Below are 24,288 nucleotides of genomic sequence, written 5' to 3'. Positions count from 1 at the left end.
GTGATACTAAATAACTGAGAGATCACTGAAGAAATCAAAGAGGAAATCAAAAAATACCTAGAAACAAATGACAATGAAAACACGATGACCCAAAACCTATGGAATGCAGCAAAAGCAGTTCTAAGAGGGAAGTTTATAGCAATACAATCCTACCTCAAGAAAGAAGAAACATCTCAAATAAACAATCTAACCTTACACCTAAAGGAACTAGAGAAAGAAGAACAAACAAAACCCAAAGTTAGTAGAAGGAAAGAAACCATAAAGATCAGAGCAGAAATAAATGAAATAGAAACAAAGAAAACAATAGCAAAGATCAATAAAACAAAAAGCCGATTCTTGAGAAGATAAATAAAATTGATAAACCTTTAGCCAGACTCATCAAGAAAAAGAGGGAGAGAACTCAAATCAATAAAATTGAGAAAAAGGAGAAGTTACAACAGAAACTGCAGCAATACAAAAGAATCATAAGCGACTACTACAAGCAACTCTATGCCAATAAATTGGACGACCTGGAAGAAATGGACAAATACTTAGAAAGGTATAACCTTCCAAGACTTAGCCAGGAAGAAATAGAAAATATGAACAGACCAATCACAAGTAATGAAATTGAAACTGTGATTAAAAATCTTCCAACAGGGCTTCCCTGGTGGCGCAGTGGTTGAGAGTCCGCCTGCCGATGCAGGGGACACGGGTTCGTACCCCCGTCCGGGAAGATCCCACATGCCATGGAGCGGCTGGGCGCATGAGCCATGGCCACTGAGCCTGCACATCCGGAGCCTGTGCTCCGCAACGGGAGAGGCCACAACAGTGAGAGGCCCGCGTACCACAAAAAAAAAAAAAAAAAAAAAAAAAAAAAACCTTCCGACAAACAAAGTCCAGGACCAGAGGGCTTCACAGGTGAATTCTATCAAACACTGAGAGAAGAACTAACACCCATCCTTCTCAAACTCTTCCAAAAAATTGCAGAGGAAGGAACATCCTAAAGTCATTTTACAAGGTCACCATCACCCTGACACCAAAACCAGACAAAGATACTACAAAAAAAGAAAATTACAGACCAATATCACTGAGGAATATAGATGCAAAAATCCTCAACAAAATACTAGCAAACAGAATCCAACAACACATTAAAAGGATCATACCCCATGATCAAGTAGGATTTATCCCACAGATGCAAGAATTATTCAATATACTCAAATCAATCAGTGTGATTACATCATATTAACAAACTGAAGAATAAAAACCATATGATCATCTCAGTAGATGCAGAAAATGCTTTTGACAAAATTCACCACTATTTATATAAAAACTCTCCAGAAAGTAGGCACAGAAGGCACCTACCTCAACATAATAAAGGCCATACATGACAAACCGACAGCAAACATTATTCTCAATGGTGAAAACTAAAAGCATTTCCTCTAAGATCAGGAACAAGAGAAGGATGTCCACTCTCTCCACTATGATTCAACATAGTTTTGGATGTCCTAGCCATGAAGATCACAGAAGAAATAGAAATAAAAGGAATACAAATTGGAAAAGAAGAAGTAAAACTGTCACTGTTTGCAGATGACATGATACTATAATTAGAGAATCCTAAAGATGCCACCAGAAAACTACTACAGCTAATCAATGAATTTGGTAAAGTTGCAGGATACAAAATTAACGCACAGAAATCACTTGCATTCCTATACACTAACAACGAAAAATCAGAAAGGAAATTAAGGAAGCAATCCCATTCACCATTGCAACAAAAAGAATAAAATACCTAGGAATAAACCTACCTAAGGAGGTAAAAGACCTGTACTCAGAAAACTATAAGACACTGATGAAAGAAATCAAAGATGACACAAACAGCTGGAGAGATATACCATGTTCTTGGATTAGAAGATTCAATATTGTGAAAATGACTATACTACACACAGCAATCTATAGATTCAATGCAATCCCTATCAAATTACCAATGGTATTTTTTACAGAACTAGAACAAAAAATCTTAAAATTTGTATGGAGATACAAAAGACTGCAAGTAGCCAAAGCAATCTGGAGAAAGAAAACTGGAGCTGGAGTAATCAGACTCCTGATCTCAGACTATACTACAAAGCTACAGTCATCAAGACAATATGGTACTGGCACAAAAAGTGAAGTATAGATCAATGGAACAGGATAGAAGGCCCAGGGATAAACCCACACCCCTATGGTCAACTAATCTATGACAAAGAAGGCAAGGATATACAATGGAGAAAAGACAGTCTCGTCAATAAGTGGTGCTGGGAAAACTGTAGAGTTATATGTAAAAGAGTGAAACTAGAACACTCCTTAACACAATACAGAAAAATAAACTCAAAGTGGATTAAAGACCTAAATGTAAGACCAGACACTATAAAACTCTTAGAGGAAAACATAGGAAGAACACTCTTTGATATAAAATACAGCAAGATCTTTTTGAACCACCTCCTAGAGTACTGGAAATAAAAACAAAAATAAACAAATGGGCCCTAATGAAACTTAAAAGCTTTTGTACAGCAAATGAAACTATAAACAAGACAAAAAGACAGCCCTCAGAATGGGAGAAAATATTTGCAAATGAATCAGTGGACAAAGGATTGATCTCCAAAATATATAAACAGCTCATGCAGCTCAATATTAAAAAACCAAACAACCCAATCAAAAAATGGGCAGAAGACCTAAATAGACATTTCTCCAAAGAAGACATACAAATGGCCAAGAGGCACACGAAAAGCTGTTCAACATCACTAATTATTAGAGAAATGCAAATCAAAACTACAATGAGGTACCACCTTACACCAGTTAAAATTGGCATCATCAGAAAATCTACAAACAACAAATGCTGGAGAGGGTGTGAAGAAAAGGGAACCCTCTTGCACTGTTGGTGGGAATGTTAATTGATACAGCCACTATGGAGAACAGTATAGAGGTTCCTTAAAAAACTAAAAATAGGGCTTCCCTGGTGGCACAGTGGTTGAGAGTCCGCCTGCCGATGCAGGGGACACGGGTTTGTGCCCCAGTCCGGGAAGATCCCACATGCCATGGAGCGGCTGGGCCCGTGAGCCATGGCCGCTGAGCCTGCGCTCCGCAACAGGAGAGGCCACAACAGTGAGAGGCCCGCGTACCGCAAAAAAAAACAAAAACAAACAAAAAAAAACCCTAAAAATAGAATTACCCTATGACACAGCAATCCCACTGCTGGGCACAGACCCAGAGAAAACCATAATTCAAAAAGACACATGAACCCCAATGTTCACTACAGCACTTATTTACAATAGACAGGTCATGGAAGCAACCTAAATGCCCATTGAGTGATGAATGGATAAAGAAGATGTGGTACATATATACAATGGAATATTACTCAGCCATAAAAAGGAACAAAATTGGGCCATTTGTAGAGACATGGATGGACCTAGAGACTGTCATACAAAATGAAGTCAGGAAGAGAAAAACAAATATTGTATATTAATGCATATATGTGGAATCTAGAGACATGGTACAGATGAACTGGTTTGCAAGGCAGAAATAGAGACACAGATGTAGAGAACAAACATATGGACACCAAGGGGGGAAAGCGGGAGTGGGATGGTGGTGGTGGGATGAATTGGGAGATTCGGATTGACATATATACACTAATATGTATAAAATAGATAACTACTAAGAACCTGCTGTATAAAAAATAAATAAAATAAAAATCAAAGAATAGTTTGTTCAATAGGAAAATTAATAAAACAATACATGAAAGTGAAACAAAAAGGAATTTTATTGTGCTTGTTGACTACATGAATAAAGAATCATATAACAACAACAAAAAACTATATATATCAGGCAACTACTGTTCAAAGGAAAGCTAGTACAGCCGTATTTCTTATCAGACAAAATGTTTTAAGACAACAAGCATTATTAGGCATAGAGATGATTTACAAAATGACCAATGGTTTCTTACATCCTAAAAATTCTAAACTTGAATAAATTAATAAAATTAAATACTCCTTCTGAGAACAGGTAATATAAATTTGCAGTGCACACTAGCATTTTTAAAGCAGGTTTCTGGTTGGGAGTTCTCAGGTTACTTTTATCTCCCCTCCTACTAAGCACTAGTTTTGATGGAGGCAATCAAGTTTCATTTTTGTGCATTTTTGAAAGGTAGAACTTACTTCTCGTTAACTAGTTTCACTAACTGTACAACCACTTTGAGTAGAGGCTTTACACAAGTGTTTCTTATTAGACTATTCACCTAGAGTAGGCCTCTAGGTTTTACCTACTCCTCTCCATTCTACTCCATGGAGCCTTTGGAGCAAAAGTTCAAGTTTGCATTTGGAGTATTTGTATTTGCTGATTCCAAAACCTACCAAAAAACTACAGTAATCAAGACAGTGTGGTGCTGGCTTATAGATTAATGGAATGGAATTGAGAGTACAAAAATAAACTCTTACATTTTTCGTAAATTAATTTTCAACAATGGTGCCAACAAAATTCAATGGGTAAATAATCTTTTTAACAAATGATGCTGGGACAATAAAATATCCTCATGCAAAAGAATGATGTTGAAACCCTTCCTTACACCATTCATAAAAACTAGCTCTAAATGGATCATAGACCTAAATATAAGAGCTAAAATTACATACTATTAGAGGAAAACAGGAATAAATCTTTGTGACCTTGGGTTAGGCAATTATTTCTTAGATACTATACTAAAGGCATAAACAATAAAATCAAAAGCAGATAAAATGAGCTTTATCAAAATGAAAAATTTTGTGCTTAAAGGGCACCATTAAGAAAGTGAAAAGACAACATACAGAACAGGAGAAAATATTTTCAAATCATATATTTAATAAGAGATGTGTATTCAGAATATACAGTGAACTGTTACAACTCTATAATTTAAAAAAAACCCCTCAATGTGTAAATGGGCAAAGCAACTGAATACACATTTCTCCAAAGAATATATAGAAACAGGCAATAAGCACATGAACAGATGCTCAACATCTTTACTCATTAGGGAAATGCCAATCAAAACCACAGAGTGATACCACCGCACACCTACTGGGATGGCTATAATGAAAAAGATAGATTTTAACAACTGTTGATGAGGATACAGTGAAGTTGGAAACCTAATACATTGCTGGTGGGAATGTAAAAGCATGAAGACTTTTTAGAACACAATTTATCAGTTCCTTAAAGTGTTAAATATACAGTGATCATGTGACCCAGCAATTCCATTCTTGGGTACATACCCAAGAGAAATGAAAATATATTTCCACATGAAAACTTGTACATAAACATTCATAGCAGAATTATTCAGAATAGTCAAAATGTGGAAACAACCCAAATGCCCACCAAGTGATAAATGAAGAAATAAAAGTGGTGCATATACACAGAAATATTATTCACCAATGAAAAGGAATAAATACTTAGATATGCTATAACATGGATAAACCTTGAAAACATGCTAAGTGAAAGAAGCCAGTCATCAAAGACCACATATAGTATGGGTATATTTATATGAAATGTCCAGAGTAGGAAAAATCTACAGACACAGAAGGAGCTCAGTGGTTGCCTAAGGCTAGAGGAATAGGGATAGAATAACTGGTAATGGGTATACTGTGTCTTCTGTGGGTGGCAAAAATTTCTAAAATTAGATTGTGTTGATGATTGCACAACTCTGAATATACTAAAAATCAATGAATCGTACACATTAACTCCGTAAATTGTGAATTATGCCTTAGTAAATCTGTATTTTTTAAAGTTTAAGTTCTCCAAAGTTTAGCAGAAAACCTCAGAACAAAATCTGCCTTTTCCATTTATCTCTCTGGGTTTCTAATTTAACAATTTCTTTGGGGATCTTTAAGTTTACCCTATTTTTATGCTTGGTGGTTCAATGACATTTTTAAAAATTTACATATATATTTATATTTATATATTCAGAATTGTACTTATTTCAGTAAGAATTATTTAGGGCATCTGACCTTCCAAACTGCCTGTAATTGACCATTACTCTTTGTTTAAATATTTTTCCTATTTTCATGTTTATTTTTGCTACATATAAGCTCGTCTATCTTTTAAAAACCTGTTATATTTTCCTTTGGAACAAATTAAATTTTGAATTAATATGTGGGGAGCTAATGTCTTTATAATATTGAATCTACCTAGGCATCCATAGAGTTTATTTTCCTTTTATGTCCTTTAGTAAAAATAATACCTCACTATAATTTTAAGGTGTATGCCCAGGTATTTGTGTGTTATTTAAAATGGTTCTATTCACCCACTGTATTTTGTTTTGTATACAGAATTCTCATGTTATACTAAATAGTATTCCTATTAAGTTTTTATTTTTTAGGTGTGCAATTACATTATCAAAAAGTAATTATAATTTTGAACTCTCTAAACTTTTAAATATATTTCTTCTTCAAGTCTAATTACATTGGAGAGTATTTTTAGAAAAATGTTAAATAACAGTGATATTTGCAGATACCTCTGTCCTGTTTCTGAGCAAAAGTCATTATTAAGTATTTGATAAGATTTGGTTAAGGTCATATATGTAGGGTGTGTGTGTGTGTGTGTGTGTGCGCGTGTGTGTTTAGCTGAGGGCATTGTGATTGAAGAATAAATACCTGAAACCATTACAATTTACTGTGAAAGTAAATCAACGACTGTAGCACCAGTGAAAACCAACTACAAGGGCAATGTCACTACAGTGCTAATCTCAAGTGAAATAGGTACTAATCTAACTTCACTGGCTGTAGCCACCCTGCCTCTTGTAAAATCATTGTCCAATAATCTGAATTTCAGAAAAAGTCTACTTCTATAGTATAAAAAATTTGATTTGTAAAAAATAATGACTCTAGGGCTTCCCTGGTGGTGCAGTGGTTGGGGGTCCGCCTGCCGATGCAGGGGATATGGGTTCGTGCCCTGGTCTGGGAGGATCCCACATGCCGCGGAGCAGCTGGGCCCATGGGCCATGGCCGCTGAGCCTGCACATCCGGAGCCTGTGCTCCGCAGCGGGAGAGGCCGCAGCAGTGAGAGGCCCATGTACTGCAAAAAGAAAAAAAAAAAGACTCTAGATAGTATTTCCCAGTTTAGAAGATAGTGGCTAGGAAGTATGGTGGCAACAAAATTATATTCTATAGTATATACAACATAACATCCACAGTATGCATGATACAGTCCAAATATGAAGACGCAGGAAAATTTGGGCCATTATTATAAACAGAGGCCAACTTCAAAGTAAAGCAGATATTGGTATTATCAAAGATTTAAAGCAGTTATTATAACTAAGGTCAATATTTAAAGAAAAGGAAAGGAAAATGCTAGTAATGAATGAAAAGAGGAAATCTCAGCAGAGAATTAGAAAATACTAAAAAGTGGGAAGTGTAAGAAATACCTGAAATAAAAAAATAACTTATGGGCTTAATAGCTGAACTAAGATTACAGAGGAAAATACAAAAAAAATTTAGATCAGTAAAAATTATCCAATTTGAAATTGAGAGATAAAAATGATTGACAAAATAGATAGAGATTCAGAGACATGTGAGACAATATCAAAAATTCTACCAGAAAGGTAATTGGTGTCCTAGAAAGAGAGCAGAAAAACGTATTTGAAAAAATAAAAGGCTAGGATTTCCCCAAATTTTGTGAAAGATATAAATTTATAAATTTAAGAAGCTGCATTGCTCAGTAGAACCCTAAACAGAATAAACTTGAAGAAAATAAGACTATGCATATCATGGTCAAATTGCTGAAAGTAAAAGGTATAAAAAACATCTGAAAGCAGCCAGAGGAAAATGACTCATTATATACGAAGGTACCAAAAATCAAAGTACCGCACATTCTCAATCAGAAACAATGTAAGCCAGAAGATAGTGAAACAACATCTTTAAAGTGTTCAGAACCTTAAAAACAAAATACACAAATAGTTAACCCAGAAATACACATCCAGCAAAAATGTTTCCTTAAAGAATGAAAGCAAAAGAAATTTTCAGATATAGGAAAGCTAAGAGAATTCATTTCTACCAGACCTGTACTACAGGAAATGCGAATTGATGTACTTATATCTTCAGGAACAAATGAAAAGTGTTAAAAATTACAAATAAGAGAAAATACAAAAGAATGCTTTTCTTTTGAATTAAAAAAATACTTGAGGAGTGGCCAAGATGACAGAGCAGAAAGACCCTGAACTCACCTCCTCTCAGGAGCACACCAAAATCACAACAATCTGCAGAGAAACTATCCATGAAAAAGACTGGAACCTATTAGAAAAGATCTTCTACAACTAAAGACATAAAGAAGGAACCACAATGAGATGGGTAGGAAGGGCACACTCGTGTTATAATCAAATCCTTCCCCTGCCCCAGGTGGGTAATTGACCCACAAACTGGAGAATAATTATATTACAGAGGTTCTCCCACAGGAGTGAGAGTTTTGAGTCCCATGTCAGGCTCTGCAGCCCGGGGTTCTGGCATCAGGAAGACGAGCCTCAGAGCATTTGGCTTTGAAGGCCAGCAGGGCTTAATTTCATTAGCCCCACAGGATTGGGGGAAATAGAGACACCAGTTTTAAAGGGTGCACACAAAATCTCATACCCAATGGGACCCAGGGCAAAAGCAGTAATTTGACAGGAGCCCAGGCCAAACCTACCTCTTGGTCTTGGAGAGTCTCCCAGAGAGGTGGGGTGTGACTGAAGCTCACCCTGGGCACATAGACACTGGTGGAAACCATATTTGGGAACATTCTACCATGTGGACCCTGCTGCTGGCAGCTGCCATCTTAGCTCATTAGCACCAAGACTAGGCCCCACCTAACAGCCTATAGGCACCAGTGATGGGATGTCTCAGGCCAAACAACTAACTGGGTGGAGACACTGCCCCACCCACCAGCAGACAGGTTGCCGAAAGAATTCCTGAGCCCACAGCAGCCTCTAGATGTGCCCATAGACAAGGCCTGCCCACCAGAGGGCCAAGACTCACCTCCACTCACCAGTGGACAGGCACCAGCTCTTCCCTTCAGGAAGCCTGCACTAGCCTCTAGACCAGCCTCACCCACCAGAAGGCTGACACCAGATGCAAGAAAACTATCATCCTGCTGCCTGCAGACCCAGCCCACCCACAGCACAACAGACTCTATCCTGGGACCAGTTGGGCCCCAGTACTACCACCAGTAGGTCATACAAGCTTTGGGACACCTCAGATACCATACCCAAATGTGTCGGGAACTGCCCCCCCTAAATGATCTGAAACAAGCTCTGGGGTCCATGAGCCTTGCAGCCAGACTCTAGGTACCAGCTCTGCATGTCAGCAGACCAGCACTAACTTCAGCACCAGATTCATCCAACAGTTGGTGGTCAACAACCCCAGAGTCTCTGGTATCCTGGCTTCACCCACCCGTGAGCCAGCACTAGCCCTGGGGCCCCGTAGCGTTCTGCAACCAGCTGCCTCATGACCAGGCCCTGCTAAACACCAGCCAGCAGCATCCACACAAGGCAGGGCCTGGCAACCAACTGGACAAGAGGACAAACAAGCCTACCAGAGTGCCCACATAGTCAGCCACGCAGCCCTCTTAGGGGGAACCCATAGAGCATATACCTTGGGTGATGAGAGGGGAGTGCATTGCTGGGATGCATAGGGTGTCTTCTACAGAAGGTCACTTCTCCAAGGTCAAGAAATGTAACTAACATACCACATACATAAAAGTAAAAATAGCAACTTAGACAAAAATGAGATGGGAATGGAATATTTTCCAGATAAAGGAACAAGATAAAACCCCAGAAGAAGAACTAAGTGAAGTGGAGATAGAAGGCAATCTATCCAAGAAAGACTCCAGAGTAACAATAATAAAGATGATCAAAGAACTCGAGAGTAGAATGAATGCACAGAGCAAGAAGTTAGAAGTTTTAACAGCGAGCTAGAAAATATAAAGAACACCCAAACAGAGATGAAGAATACAATAACTAAAATGAAAAATGCACTAGAAGGAATCAATAATAGACTAAATGATATAGAGGAATGGATCACTGAGCTGGAAGACAGAGTAGTGGAAAACACTGCTGCTGAACAGAAAAAAGAAAAAATAATTAAAAGAAATGAGAACAGTTTAAGAGACCTCTGGGACAACATCAAGCACATCAATTATTTGCATTATATGGGTCCCAGAAGGAAAAGAGAGAGAGAAAGGGGCTGAGAACATATTTGAAGACATGATAGCTGAAAACTTCCCTAACCTGGGGAAAAAAACAGTCACCTAAGTCCAGGAAGTACAGAGTCCTATACAGGATGAACCCAAAGAGGATCACACCAAGACATACTGTAATTAAAATGACAAAAATTAAAGATAAAGAGGGAATATTAAAAAGCAGCAAGGGAAAAGCAACAAACAACATACAGGGGAACTCCCATAAGTATATCAGCTGATTGTTCAGGAGAAAATATGCAGGCCAGAAAGGAGTGGCATGATACATTTAAGGTGATGAAAGTAAAAAAAACTACAACAAAGAATACTCTACCCAGGAAGGATCTCATTCAGATTTGATGGAGAAATCAAAAGCTTTACAGACAAGCAAAAGCTAAAGGAGTTCAGCTCCACCAAACCAGCATTACAACAAATGTTAAAGGAACATTTCATCTTCTCTAGGTGAAAAAGAAAAGGCCACAATTAGAAACAAGAAAATTACTAAATGAAAAAGCTCACCAGTAAAAGCAAACATACAGTAAAGGTAGGAAATCATTCACACACACAGTTAGTAGGGAGGTTAAAAGATGAAAGTAGTTAAATCACCTATATCCAAAATAAACAGTTAAGGGATATACAAAACAATTAAATGTAAAATATGATATCAAAAACAGTAATCATGAGTGGAGGGGAGTACGAATGCAAGGTTTTTAAAATGCATTTGAAAGTAAGAGATCAGCAACTTAAAACAATCACGTGTATATATACATATATATATATAGAGAGAGATTGCTATAGAAAAACTTCATGGTAACCTCAAATCAAAAAGCAATGAAAGATATATACACAAAAAAGAAAAAAGAATCCAAACATAACACTAAAGATAGTCATCAAATCACAAGAAAAGAGAAAAGAAGAAGAAAGGGGGAATAAAGCTACAAAAACAAACCCAAAACAATTTACAGAATGGCAATAAGAACATAAAAATTGATAATTACCTTAAACATAAATGGACTAAATGCTCCAACCAAAAGACATAGGATGACAACGGAAATTAACACAACATTATAAATCAACTATACTTCAATAAAAAAAAATTCAGGGGCTTCCCTGGTGGCGCAGTGGTTGAGAGTCCGCCTGCCGATGCAGGGGACACGGGTTCATGCCCCAGTCCGGGAAGATCCCACGTGCCGCAGAGCAGCTGGGCCCGTGTGCCATGGCCACTGAGCCTGCGCGTCCAGAACCTGTGCTCCACAGCGGGAGAGGCCACAACAGTGAGAGGCCCGTGTACCGCAAAAAAAAAAAAAAAATCCAGATGGCTGAATGGTTACACAAACAAGACCCATACATATACTGCTTATGAGAGACCCACTCCAGATCTAGAGACACATACAGAAAGTGAGGGGATGGAAATAAGTATTCTATACCAATGGTAATCTAAAGAATGCTGAAGTAGTAATACTTATGTACGATAAAATATATGCTACATAATGATCAAGGAATCAATCCAAGAAGAAGATATAACAATTGTAAATATATATGCAGCCAACATAGGAGCACCTCAAAATATAAGGCAAATATTAACAGATATTGATATAAAAGGAGAAACTGACAGTAACACAAATATAGTAGGGTACTTTAACTCCCCACTTACATCAATGGACAGATCATCCAGACAAGAAATTAGTAAGGAAACACAGGCCATAAATAACACACTAAACCAAATGAACTTAGATATTTACAGAGCATTCCATCCAAAAGCAGCAGAATACACATTCAAGTGCACATGGAACATTCTCCAGGACAGATCACATGCTAGGCCACAAAACAACCTTCAGTAAATGTAAGAAAACTGAAATCATATCAAGCATCTTTTCCAATCACAATGTTGTGAAGACTAGAAATCAACTACAAGAAAAAATGCAAAAAACACAAACACGTGGATGCTAAACAATATGCTACTAAACAAGCAATGGATCATTGAATAAATCAAAGAGGAAATTAAGAAAATACTGAGAGACAAATGAAAATGAAAGTGTGATGATCCAAATCCTATGGGATGCAGCAAAAGCAGTTCTAACAGGGAAATTTATAGTGATATAGGTTTACCTCAGGCAACAAGAAAAATCTCAAATAAGCAACCTAAACTTATGCCTATAGCAACTGGAAAAAGAAGAACAAACAAAACCCAAATTTAGTAGAAGAAAAAAAATCGTAAAAAAAAAAAGAAATCATAAAGATCAGAGCAGAAATAAATGAAATGGAGACTAAAAAAACATAGAAAAGATTAATGAAACTAAAAGCTGGTTCTTTGAAAAGATAAACAAAATTGATAAATCCTTACCCAGACTCATCAGAAAAAAAGGTAGAGGGCCAACCCAAATCAATAAAACCAGAAATGAAAAAGGAGAAGTTATAACTGACACCACAGACATACCAGGTATCATAAGAGACTACTATGAACAACCATATGCCAATAAAATGGACAACCTAGGAGAAATGGACAAATTCTTAGAAAGGCACACTCTCCCAAGACTGAACCAGGAAGAAATAGAAAATATAAACAGACCAATGACCAGTAATGAAATTGAATCATTAATTTAAAATTCTCAACACACAAAGTTCAGGACAAACTAACTTCACAAGTGAATTCTACCAAACATTTAGAGAAAAGTTAGTACATATCCTTCTCAAACTATTCCAAAAATTGCAGAGGAAGGAACACTTCTGAACTCATTCTATGAGGCCACCATCACCTTGATACCAAAACCAGACCAAGATATCACAAAAAAAGAAAATTACAGGCCAATATCACTGATGAACATAGATGCAAAGATCCTCAACAGAATACTATCAAACTGAATCCAACAATACATTAAAAGAATCACACACCATGAAAAATGGGATTTATCCCAGGGATAAAAATTTTTCAATATCTGCAAATCAATCAATGTGATACACCACATCAACATATTGAAGAATAAAAACCATATGATCATCTCAATAGATGCAGAAAGCTTTTGATAAAATTTAACATCAATTTATTATAAAAACTCTCTAGAAAGAGGACACAGAGGAAACACACCTCAACATAATAAAGGCCATATTTGAGAAACCCACAGTTAACATCATAATCAATGGTAAAAAGCTGAAAGCATTTCCTCTAAGATAGGAACAAGAAAAGGATGTCCATTCTCGCCACTTTTATTCAACATAGTTGTGGAAGTCCTAGCCATAGCACTCATATAAGAAAAAGAAACAAAAGAATCCAAATTGGAAAGGAAGACATAAAAGTGTCCCTGTTTGCAGATGACATGATATTATACATAGAAAATTCAAAAGATGCCACCAAAAAAATTATCAGTGCTCATCAATGAATTCAGTAAAGTTGCAGGATGAAAAATCAATATACAGAAATTTGTTTCATTTCTGTACACTAACAATGGACTCTCAGAAAGAGAAATTAAGGAAATAATCCCATTTACCATGAAATCAAAAAGAGTAAAAAACCTAGGGATAAACCTACCTAGGGAGGCAAAAGACCACTATGCCAAAACCTGTAAGAATCTGATGAAAGAAACTGAAGAAGACACAAACAGATGGAAAGATATGCTGTGTTCTTGGATTGGAAGAACGAATATTGTGAAAATGACCATAATACCCGAGGCAATCTACAGATTCAATGCAATCTCTATCAAATTACCAATGGCATTTTTCATAGAACTGGAACAAATAATTTAAAAATTTGAATGGAAATACAAAACACCCGGAATAGCCAAAGAAATCTTGAGAAAGAAAAATGGAGCTGGAGGAATCAGGCTCCCTGACTTCAGACTATACTACAAAGGTAAAGTAATTACAACAGTATGGTACTGTCACAAAAACAGATACAAAGATCAGTGGAACACGACAGAGTCCAGAAATAAACGGATGCACTTATGGTCAGTTAACCTATGACAAGGAGGCAAGAATATACAATAAAGAAAAGACAGTCTCTTCAATAAGTGGTGCTGAGAAAACTGGACAGCCACATGTAAAAGGATGGAATTAGAACATTCTCTAACACCATATACAAAAATAATTTCAAAATGAATTAAAGACCTAAATTTAAGACCAGATACTATAAAACTCCTAGAAAAAAAAAAAGAACACTCTGTGACATAAATTGCAGCACTTTTTTTTTTTTGGATACAACTCCTAAAGTAAATAAAACAAAAAAATAAACAATTGTGACCTAATCAAACTTAAAAGCTTCTGCACAGCAAAGGAAATCATCAACAAAACAAAAAGACAAACTACTGAATGGGGAAAAATATTTACAAATTACATGGCTGATAAGGGATTAAGAGCCAACGTGTATAAGTACTTCATACAACTCAACATTGAAAAAACAAACAACCTGATTAAAAATTGGGCAGAAGAACTGAATAGACATTTATCCAAAGAAGACATACAGATGGCCAATAGGCACATGGAAAGTTCAACATCACTAATCATCAGGGAAATGCAAACTGAAACCACAATGAATTATCATCTCACACCTGTCAGAATGGCTATCATCAAAAAGAACACAAATAACAAATGTTGATGAGGATGTGGAAAAAAGGGGACCCTTGTATACTGTTGGCGGGAATATAAAGTGGTGTAGCCACTGTGGAGAACAGTATGGAGTTTTCTTAGAAAACTAAAAATAGAACTACCATATGACCCAGCAATTCCACTCCTGGGTATTTATCTGAAAAAAACAAAAACACTAATTTGAAAAAGTACATGCACTCCAACATTCATATCCACATAATTCACAATAGCCAAAATATGGAAGTGAACTACGTGTCCATCAACAGATGAATCGATAAAGAAGATGTGGTACACACACACACACACACACACACACAATGAAATACTACTCAGCTATAAAAAAAATTAAATTTTGCCATTTGCAGCAACATGGATGGACTTGGAGGGCATTGTGCTAAGTGAAATAAGTCAGACAGAGAAAGACATATATTGTGTGATATCACTTATATGTGAAATCTAAACAATGCAATAAACCAGTGACTATAATAAGAAAGAAGCACTCTCACAGATACAGAGAACAAACTAGTGGTTTCCAGCGGGGAGAAGAGGATGAGGGGCAATATAGGGATAGGGGAGTGGGAGGCACAAACTATTGGCTATAAGATAGCTCAAGGATATACTGTACAACACAAGTAATACAGCCAATATTTTTAAATAATTGTAAATGGAAAATAACCTTTAAAAATTATATAACATTAAAAAAAATTTTAATAAAGTAAACTAAAAAAATAGCTGGGGGAAATCAAGACGGTAGAGTAGGAAGACATGGAGCTCACCTCCCACAACAAACACATCAAAATATATCTACAAATGGAACAGTACTCATGCAAAGATAACTGGAAGCTGGCAGAAGAACTCCTTTACAACCAAAGTTACAAGACAAATCTCCACATAACCAGGTAGGTTGGGGGAACAAAGGCTTTGGGTCAGGACCTCCATCCTTGGCAAGAATCTGTAAGGAAGAGAATGTCTGCATGGGCAGACCTTTACCCTAGGGAGCTAGCAAGTGGAGCCACAATCTGAGCATCCCAGCCCTGGGGTCCGGATGGAGTAGAAAACCCTCTTGCCTGCTGACAAACAGAAGGGCTAGAGAAGTCTAGACTCTAATGATGGCTTGCTAACAATTAGCGCAGAGACAGCCTTGCATTGGCGGCTGCCACCTTGCTGCATTTCCCAATCCAAAGGGGCAAACACCCCAGCCCCGCTCACTCCACAACACAGCCTGGCACAAGATCTGGGCAAAGACTCAGCCTAGGTATGCAGAGACAGCCCAGAAGGCCCGGGTGATATCTGGGTGGAGCCCTGGAGGCCACTGTAATTGCAGGCATGGAGCAGTACCACAGGAGTGCACTGCAGCTAAGCACTGAATCTTGGGTAGATAGGCCCTGGGAGAGGACTCATCCAGAAATTAAGAGACAGCGCTGATGGCCTTCGGTGTGAGTTGGGTGGAGACAGCCATTGTCAGCAGGCTCAGGAGTATGCAGTGGTTCCTCTCCCAGTGAGAGCGCCCCAGCTCCACCCACTCCATACCACAACTTAGCTCTAGTTCTGGGAGAAGACTGCCACAGTAGCAGCCCAGATCTCAGGTGGCACATGAGCCACCTCAATTCCTGCCACCACAATGCACCAACCCTGAGACTCAGCCTACTCTAAATGACAGCCTAGCACTAGATCTGGGATGTACACAACAGAGAAAAGGAAGCAACCTTGTGCTGCTTCTGGGCAGACGTCTACACAGGCAGCACATAGGTCTCTGTGACTTGCTTTCAGTGATCACCTCTTTGGGGCAGGGCAAATACTCAAGGGCAACAGAGCCTGACAGAACCCAAACCTTAGGGCTTCTACTCCAACTACTGGGAAGCAAACTCTGCCCCTTGTGGGGCAGCCACAGGCACAGAGGAGAGAGGAAGCCCTACCTCACATCCTCCACAGGCTCTAGATACTATAACACCAACCACACCCTCTATCAAAGGGATAACGGCCAGCACACCCTAAGGAAAGATGGGGCCGGTGTCCATACTGAAACCAGCTCTCACACCAAAAACAGTGGACACGCACAGTCTCCAAAGCAACAATCCCACATAAAAACACCCCTTCAAGACCGCAGTAGAAATATGTTTCCCCTAAATTCATAGAGACAGAGAAAGTTAAGTAAAATGAAAAGGCAGAAGAACTACTCCCAATTAAAACAAGAAAAATCCCCTGAAAAAACAAATAATGAAACAGATCTAGATCTCACCAGTCTACTAGACCCTGAGCTCAAAAAGGTGGCAATAAAAATGCTGAGTGAGAAAGATTATTGATAGAAATGCAGATCACTGTAACAAGGAACTAGAAGTTATAAAGGTGAACCAATCAAAAATAGACAATTTGATTGCTGAGATTAAAAGCAATCTAGAAGCAATGAATAGCTGACTAAATGACACAGAAGAACAAATAAGTGATATGGAAGATAGAATAATGGAAATCACCCTATCATGCAGAAAGACGAATTTTTAAAAAAAGCAACATGTAAGATCTATGGGATAGTATAAAACATGCCAACCATAATAGGGGTTCCAGAAAGAGAAGAGAGAGAGAAGGGGATCAAAAATGTATTTGAAAAAAGTATGGCTGATAATTTCCCAAACCTAAAGAAGGAAACAGATATCGGGTACAGGAAGCACAGAGGGTCCTGAACAAGATGACCCAAACAGATCCACACCAAGACATATCACAATTAAAACGGCTAAAGTTAAAGAGAGGATTCTAAAGGTAGCAAGAGAAAAACAAATAGTCAGTTACAAGGGAACCCCCATAAGAATATCAGCTGATTTCTCTGAAGAAACTTTTCAGGCCAGAAGGGAGTGGCATGATAGATTCAAAGTCCTGAAAGGGAAAACCCTGCAACCTAGGATACTCTACCCAGCAAAATTATTATTTACAATAGAAGGAGAGATAAAGAATTTCTCAGACAAGCAAAAACTAAAAGAATATAGCAGTACTAAAGCTACCCTAAAAGAAATATTGAATGGTCTTCTCTAAATGGAAAAGAAGCAAGAATCTATAGGAAAAGGAAAATCCCAACAGGAAAGGCAAATATATACTAAGGTTTGAAGATCACTTAAATAAGCCAGTACACAGATTAAAAAACAATCCAAAAAAATTATAAAAACAATTATAATTCCAACACATAATAAAAGGACAAGCATGAAGATGTAAAATATGACATCAAAATCCAAAAATGTGGGGAAGGGGAAAAAATGTAGATCTTTTACAACATGTTTGAACACGAATGACTATCAGTTTAAAGCAAGTAGATATAGTTATGGGTCAACATACTTGAACTCCACAGTAACCACAAATCAAAAATATACAACAGATTCACAGAAACCAAAGAGAAAGAAATGCAAGTATATTACAAAGAAAAATAATCAAACCATAAAAGAAAAAACAAAAAGAATAAACAAAGAAAAATTACAAAATCAACTTGAAAACAAGGAATAAAATGACAATAAATACATACCTATCAATAATTGCTTTAAGTGTCCATGGAATAAATGCTCTGATCAAAACACATGGAGTGGCAGAGTTGATAAAAAATAAATAACACAAGAGCCTACCATATGCTGCCTACTAGAGATTCACTTCAGGGCTAAAGACAGAGACTGAAAGTGAGGGGATGGAAAACGATATTTCATGCAAATGGAAATGAGAAGAAAGAGATGGTAGCAATACTCATACCAGGCAAAATGGACTTTAAAACAATGTCATAACAAAGACAAAGAAGGGAATTATATAATGATAACAGAATCAACATAAGAGGATATTACACACATCAACATATAAGCACATAATACAGGCACACCTAAATATATAAAACAAATACTAAGAGACATAAAGGGAGAAATTTACAGGAATACAACAATAATAGGAGAAGTTAACAGCCCACTGACATCAATGGACAGATCATGCAGACAGAAAATCAATAAAGCAATACAGGTCCCAAATGACACAAGAGACCAGTTGGACTTAGTTTATATCTACAGGACACTACATCCAAAAAAAATAGAATACACATTATTTTCAAGTGTTTATGGAACACTCTCTAGGATAGAGCACATATTAGCTCACAAAACAAAGTCTCAACAAATTTAAGAGGACAGAAATTATTTCAAGCATCTTTTCTGACCACAACAGTATAAACTAGAAATAAACAATACAAAGAAAAATGGAAAAATAAGAAACATATGGAGATGAAACAACATGCTACTAAAAAAACCGATGGGTCAATGATGAAATGAAAGAAGAAATCAGAAAACACCTCAAGACAAATAGCAATGAATACAGAACCTTACAAAATCTCTGGGATTCAGCCAAAGCATTTCTAAGAGGGCAGTTCATACTGATACAGCTCTTCCTCAAGAAACAAGAAAAATCTCAACCAGCCTAACTGACCACCTATAAAAGAATTAGAAAAAAAGAACAAAAAAGCCTAAAGTTACCAGAAAGAAAGAAATAATAAAGATCAGAGAAGAAATAAAGATTTAAAAAATAACAGAGAAGAGCAATGAAACCAAGAGCTGTTTTTTTGAAAAATAAACAAAATTGACAATTCACTAGCCAAGGTCACAAAGAAGAAAAGAAAGAGGACCCAAATAAACAAAATAAGAAATGAAAGAGGAGAAATAATAACTGATAGCACAGAAATACAAACATCATAAGAAAATACTATGAACAACTATTATATGCCAAAAACTAGACAACTTAGAAAAAATGGACAAGTTCCTAGAAACATACAGCCTGCCAAAAGTGAGTCAAGAAGAAACAGATAATGTGAACAGACCAATCACTAGAAGTAAAATAGAATCTGTAATTTAAAAAAAAAAAAGAAATTTGGGACTTCCCTGGTGGTCGAGTGGCAAAGAATCCACCTTACAATGCAGGGGACAGGGGTTTGATCCCTGGTCAAGGAACTAAGATCCCACATGCCACGGGGCAACTAAGTCTGCATGTCACAACTACTGAGCTCATGTACCTCAATGAGAGAGCCCACGTGCTGCAAACTACAGAGCCCGCTCGCCCTGGAGCCTACGCACCACAACTAGAGAGAGAAAACCCGCACGCCACAACTAGAGAGAAGCCCACATGCAGCAACAAGAGACAGGCCCATGCACCATGATGAAGAGCCCACATGCCTCAATGAAGGTCCCGAGTGCTGCAACTAAGACCCGATGCAACCAAAAATAAATAAATAAATAATGAATATGTCTTTAAAAAAAAATTCCCTGCAAATAGAAGTCCAGTACTGGACAGCTTCACTGGGGAAATCTACCAAACATACAAAGAAGAACTTATTCCTATCCTTTTCAAACTATTCCAAAAAATTTAAGAGAATGGAACACTCTCTAATTCATTCTATAAGGCCACCATCACCCTGATATCAAAACCAAACAAATACACTAAAAAAAAATGAAAGAAAGAAAAGAAAATTAGAGGCCAATATCTCTGATGAATATAGACGTGAAAATCCCCAACAAAATATTAGCAAAACAAATCCAACAATACATAAAAAGGATCATACACCACGATCAACTTTGTTTTATTCCAGGGTCATGAGGATTGTTCAATATTCACAAACCAATCAATGTGATATACCACATTAACAAAAGAAAAAATAAAAATCACATCATAATCTCAACAGACACATAAAAAGCATTTGGCAAAATTCAACATCCATTCATAATAAAAACTCTCATCAAAGTGGGTATAAGGAACCTATCTCAACATAATAAAGGCCATTTACACCAAACACAGAGCCAATATAATACTCAACAGTGAAAGGCTGACAGACTTCCTGCTCAACTCAGGAGCAAGACAAGGATGTTCACTCTCACCACTTCTATTTAACATAGTATTGGAAGTCCTAACCTAACCACAGCAATAAGAAACTGGAAAGGAAGTGGTAAAACTGTCACTCTATGCAGATGACATGGTACTCTATGTAGAGAGCCCTAAAGTTTCCACACAGAAACTATTAGAACTAATAAAAGAAGTCAGCAAGGTAGCAGAATACAAGATTAATATACATAAATCTGTTGTATTTCTTTACATTAAGAATGAAATGTCAGAAAGAGAAAGTAACAGAAAAATCCTGTTTAAAATTGCATCAAAAATATAAAATACCTAGGGATAAACTTAACCAAGGAGGTGAAAGATCTTACACTGAAAACTATAAAACATTGATAAAGGAAACTAAAAGTGATTTTAAAAAGGGAAATATATTCCATGCTCTTGGATTGGAAGAATTAATATTGTTAAAAATGGCCATACTACCCAAAGCAAACTACAGATTTAATGCAATCTTTATCAAAATATCCATGACATTTTCACAGAACTAGATCAATCCTAAAATGTATATGGAACTACAAAAGGCCCAGAATTGCCAAAGCAATTCTGAGGAAAAAGTACAAAGCTGAAGGTATAACCCTTAAAGACTTCAGAAAAAGCTACAGTCATCAAGTGGTACTTGCACACACTAAAAAAGGCACATAGATCAATGGAACAGGACAGAGAGCCCAGAAATAAACCCACAACTTATGGTCAATTAATCTATGAGAAAGGAGGCAAGAATATACAATGGAGAAAAAAGAGTCTCTTCAGCAAGGGGTGCTTGGAAAGCTGGACAGCTACATATAAATCAATGAAATTTGAACACTTCCTCACACCAGATGCAAAAATAAACTCAAAATGGTTTAAAGACTCAAATACAAGACTTGACACCATAAAACTCCCAGAACAGAACATAGGCAAAATATTCTCTGATATAAATCGTAGCAATATTATCTTAGATCAGTCTCCCAAGGCAAAAGAAATCCAAGCAAAAATAAACAAATGGCACTTAATCAAACGTAAAAGCTTTTACAGAGTAAAGGAAACCATCAACAAAATAAAAAGACAACCTACAAAATGGGAGAAAATATTTGTAAATGATGCAACTGACAAGGGGTTAATATCCAATATATACAAGCAGCTCATATAACTCAATATCAAAAAAAAAACCCAATCAAAACATGGGCAGAAACCTAAATAGACATTTTTCCGAAGACATACAGATAGTTAACAGGCACATGAAAAGATGCTCAACATTGCTAATTATTAGAGAAATGCAAGTCAAAACCACGATGAGTTATCACCTCACACTAGTTAGAATGGTTATCATCAAAATGTCTACAAATAATATATGCTGGAGAGGATGTGGAGGAAAGGGAACCCTTGTATGTTGTTGGAAGGAATGTAAATTGATGCAGCCATTATGGAAAATAGTATGGAGGTTCTTCAAAAAACTAAAAACAGAGCTACCCATATGATCCAACAATCCCACTCCTGGGTATATATCCAGAAAAAAATGAAAACTCTAATTTGAAAAGATACATGCACTGCAATGTTCATAGCAGCACTATTTACAATAGCCGAGACATGGAAACAACCTAAATGTCCACCAACAGATGAATCGATAAAGAAAATGTGGTATATAAATACAATGGAATATTAATCAGCCATAAAAAAGAATGAAATATTGTCATTTGAAGCAACATGGATGGACCTAGAGAATATTATACTTAGTGAAGTAAGTCAGACAGAGAAAGACAAATACTATGTGATATCATTTATATGTGGAATCTAAAAAATAATCTATATACAAAACAGAAACAGACTTATAAATATAAAAAACAAATTTATGGTTACCAAAGGGGAGGGAGGTGGGGAGGGACAAATAACATGTATTGGATTAACAGATATAAACTACTATACATAAAATAGATAAGCAACAAGGATTTACTGTATCAAACAGTGAATTATATTCAGTACCTTGTAATAACCTATGCTGGAATATAATCTGAAAAAAAAAACCTGAATCACTACACTGTACACCTGAAACTAACAAAACATTGTAAGTTAACTATACATCAATAAAAAAATACTTAAAGAGTATTCAAAGCAAAAATTGTAACATGTATTTAGATATAATACATGATAACTGTTGCATGAAGGACAATGGGCGAAGATAAATAAATATATGTGGTTGTGAAATTTCTACATTTTATGTAAAGTGTTACAATTAACCCTAATAGAATATGGAAAGTTAAGGAAGTACAATATATTGTAATCCCTAGAGCAACAGATTAAAAAGAATATGTGAAGATAAATTACCTATATGTAAATTCAAATGGAATCATAATAAAAACTTTCAAATAATCCAAAAGAAGGCAAAAAGGGGAGATAAAAGGAACAAAAAATGATAGGACCAACAAAAAAACAAATAATAAACTGGTATACCTAAATCCAATCCCATCAGTAATTATATTTAATATTAATGGACTAAACACTACAACTAAGTTATGTAAGACTGAATAAAAAAGCAAGACCCAACTCTATGTTCTCTACAGGAGACATGATAGATACCTAACAATAAAACCTTAAAATACATGAAACAAAAAAGTACAGAATTAAAGTGAAAAGTAGACAATTCTATAATCATTAAATTTTAATACCACTTTCTCAGAAATTGATTCCTATTCAAACACCAGTTAAAGCACAGAATATCTGATAAACGATATCAGCCACATTTAGCTATTTGGTTTTTAGAGTATAAAAACAAAAATGAATAGAATTACAAGGAAAATATTCATAACAGATATTTTAACTTACTTCTCTAAGAATTGAAAAATCCACCAACCAATAATAAAAAACAGTGAAGATTTCAACAGTACAAAGTAAAAATGAGAATTTCAAATTTGACTCAGATCATGTGTGTGTGTGTGTGTGTGTGTGTGTATCTCACATCTATATAATGGATATTACTCAGCCATGTAAAAGAATGAAATTCTGCCATTTGCAACAACAGGGATGGCAGAATAGTACAGAGTACTATGCTAAGTTAAATAATTCAAAGAAAGACAAATACTCTATGTTATCACTTATACGTGGAACCAAAAATAAAACAAAAACAAAACAGAAACAGACTCACAGATATAGAGAACAAACTAGTGGTTACCAGAGTAGAGAAGGAAGGGGGGAGGGGCGAATTAGGGGTATGAGATTAAGAGATACATATACATTTATTTTATATGTATAAAATAAATAAGCAATAAGGAATATTGTACAGCACAGGGAATTATAGCCATTATTTTGTAAAAACTTTAACTGGAGTGTAATCTATAAAAACATTGAAAAACTATGTTGTACACCTGAAACTGATATAAATAATATATCAACTGTACTTCTATTTAAATAAATAAATAAATAAAGCATCTCTAAGTAAGTTTTTAAATGTAAGGTAATCTCTAAGTAAACTGCTAAGGTAAATATTGCAACAGTTTAATCTTTTGCAGTGGAACATGCAACTGTGGTACAAAAAATGGCAAACCAACCCAAGTTGGAATAGTTCCATCTTTTGATTTATGGGTCACCCACTAAAAAAAATACCACTATTTTCTCAATGTGAAACTATAATAAACACTCAGAAACTATGAAATAGAATGTATTTGATTAACCTCT

General features: G+C 36.3%; 1 protein-coding gene across 6 annotated transcripts in view; it reads right to left on the bottom strand.

Annotated features, from left to right (window-relative positions):
* Positions 1-24,288, bottom strand: part of STXBP5L (syntaxin binding protein 5L) — a 380,840-nt gene that overhangs the window by 189,906 nt on the left and 166,646 nt on the right. The gene's annotated exons all lie outside the window — the stretch shown is intronic.

The sequence above is a fragment of the Mesoplodon bidens genome (assembly GCF_964165515.1).
Source record: "Mesoplodon bidens genome assembly, chromosome: 5".
NCBI classification, from domain to species: Eukaryota; Metazoa; Chordata; class Mammalia; order Artiodactyla; family Ziphiidae; genus Mesoplodon; species Mesoplodon bidens.
Note: the sequence above shows the minus strand (reverse complement) of the source record. Positions and strands in the feature narration are given on the sequence as shown.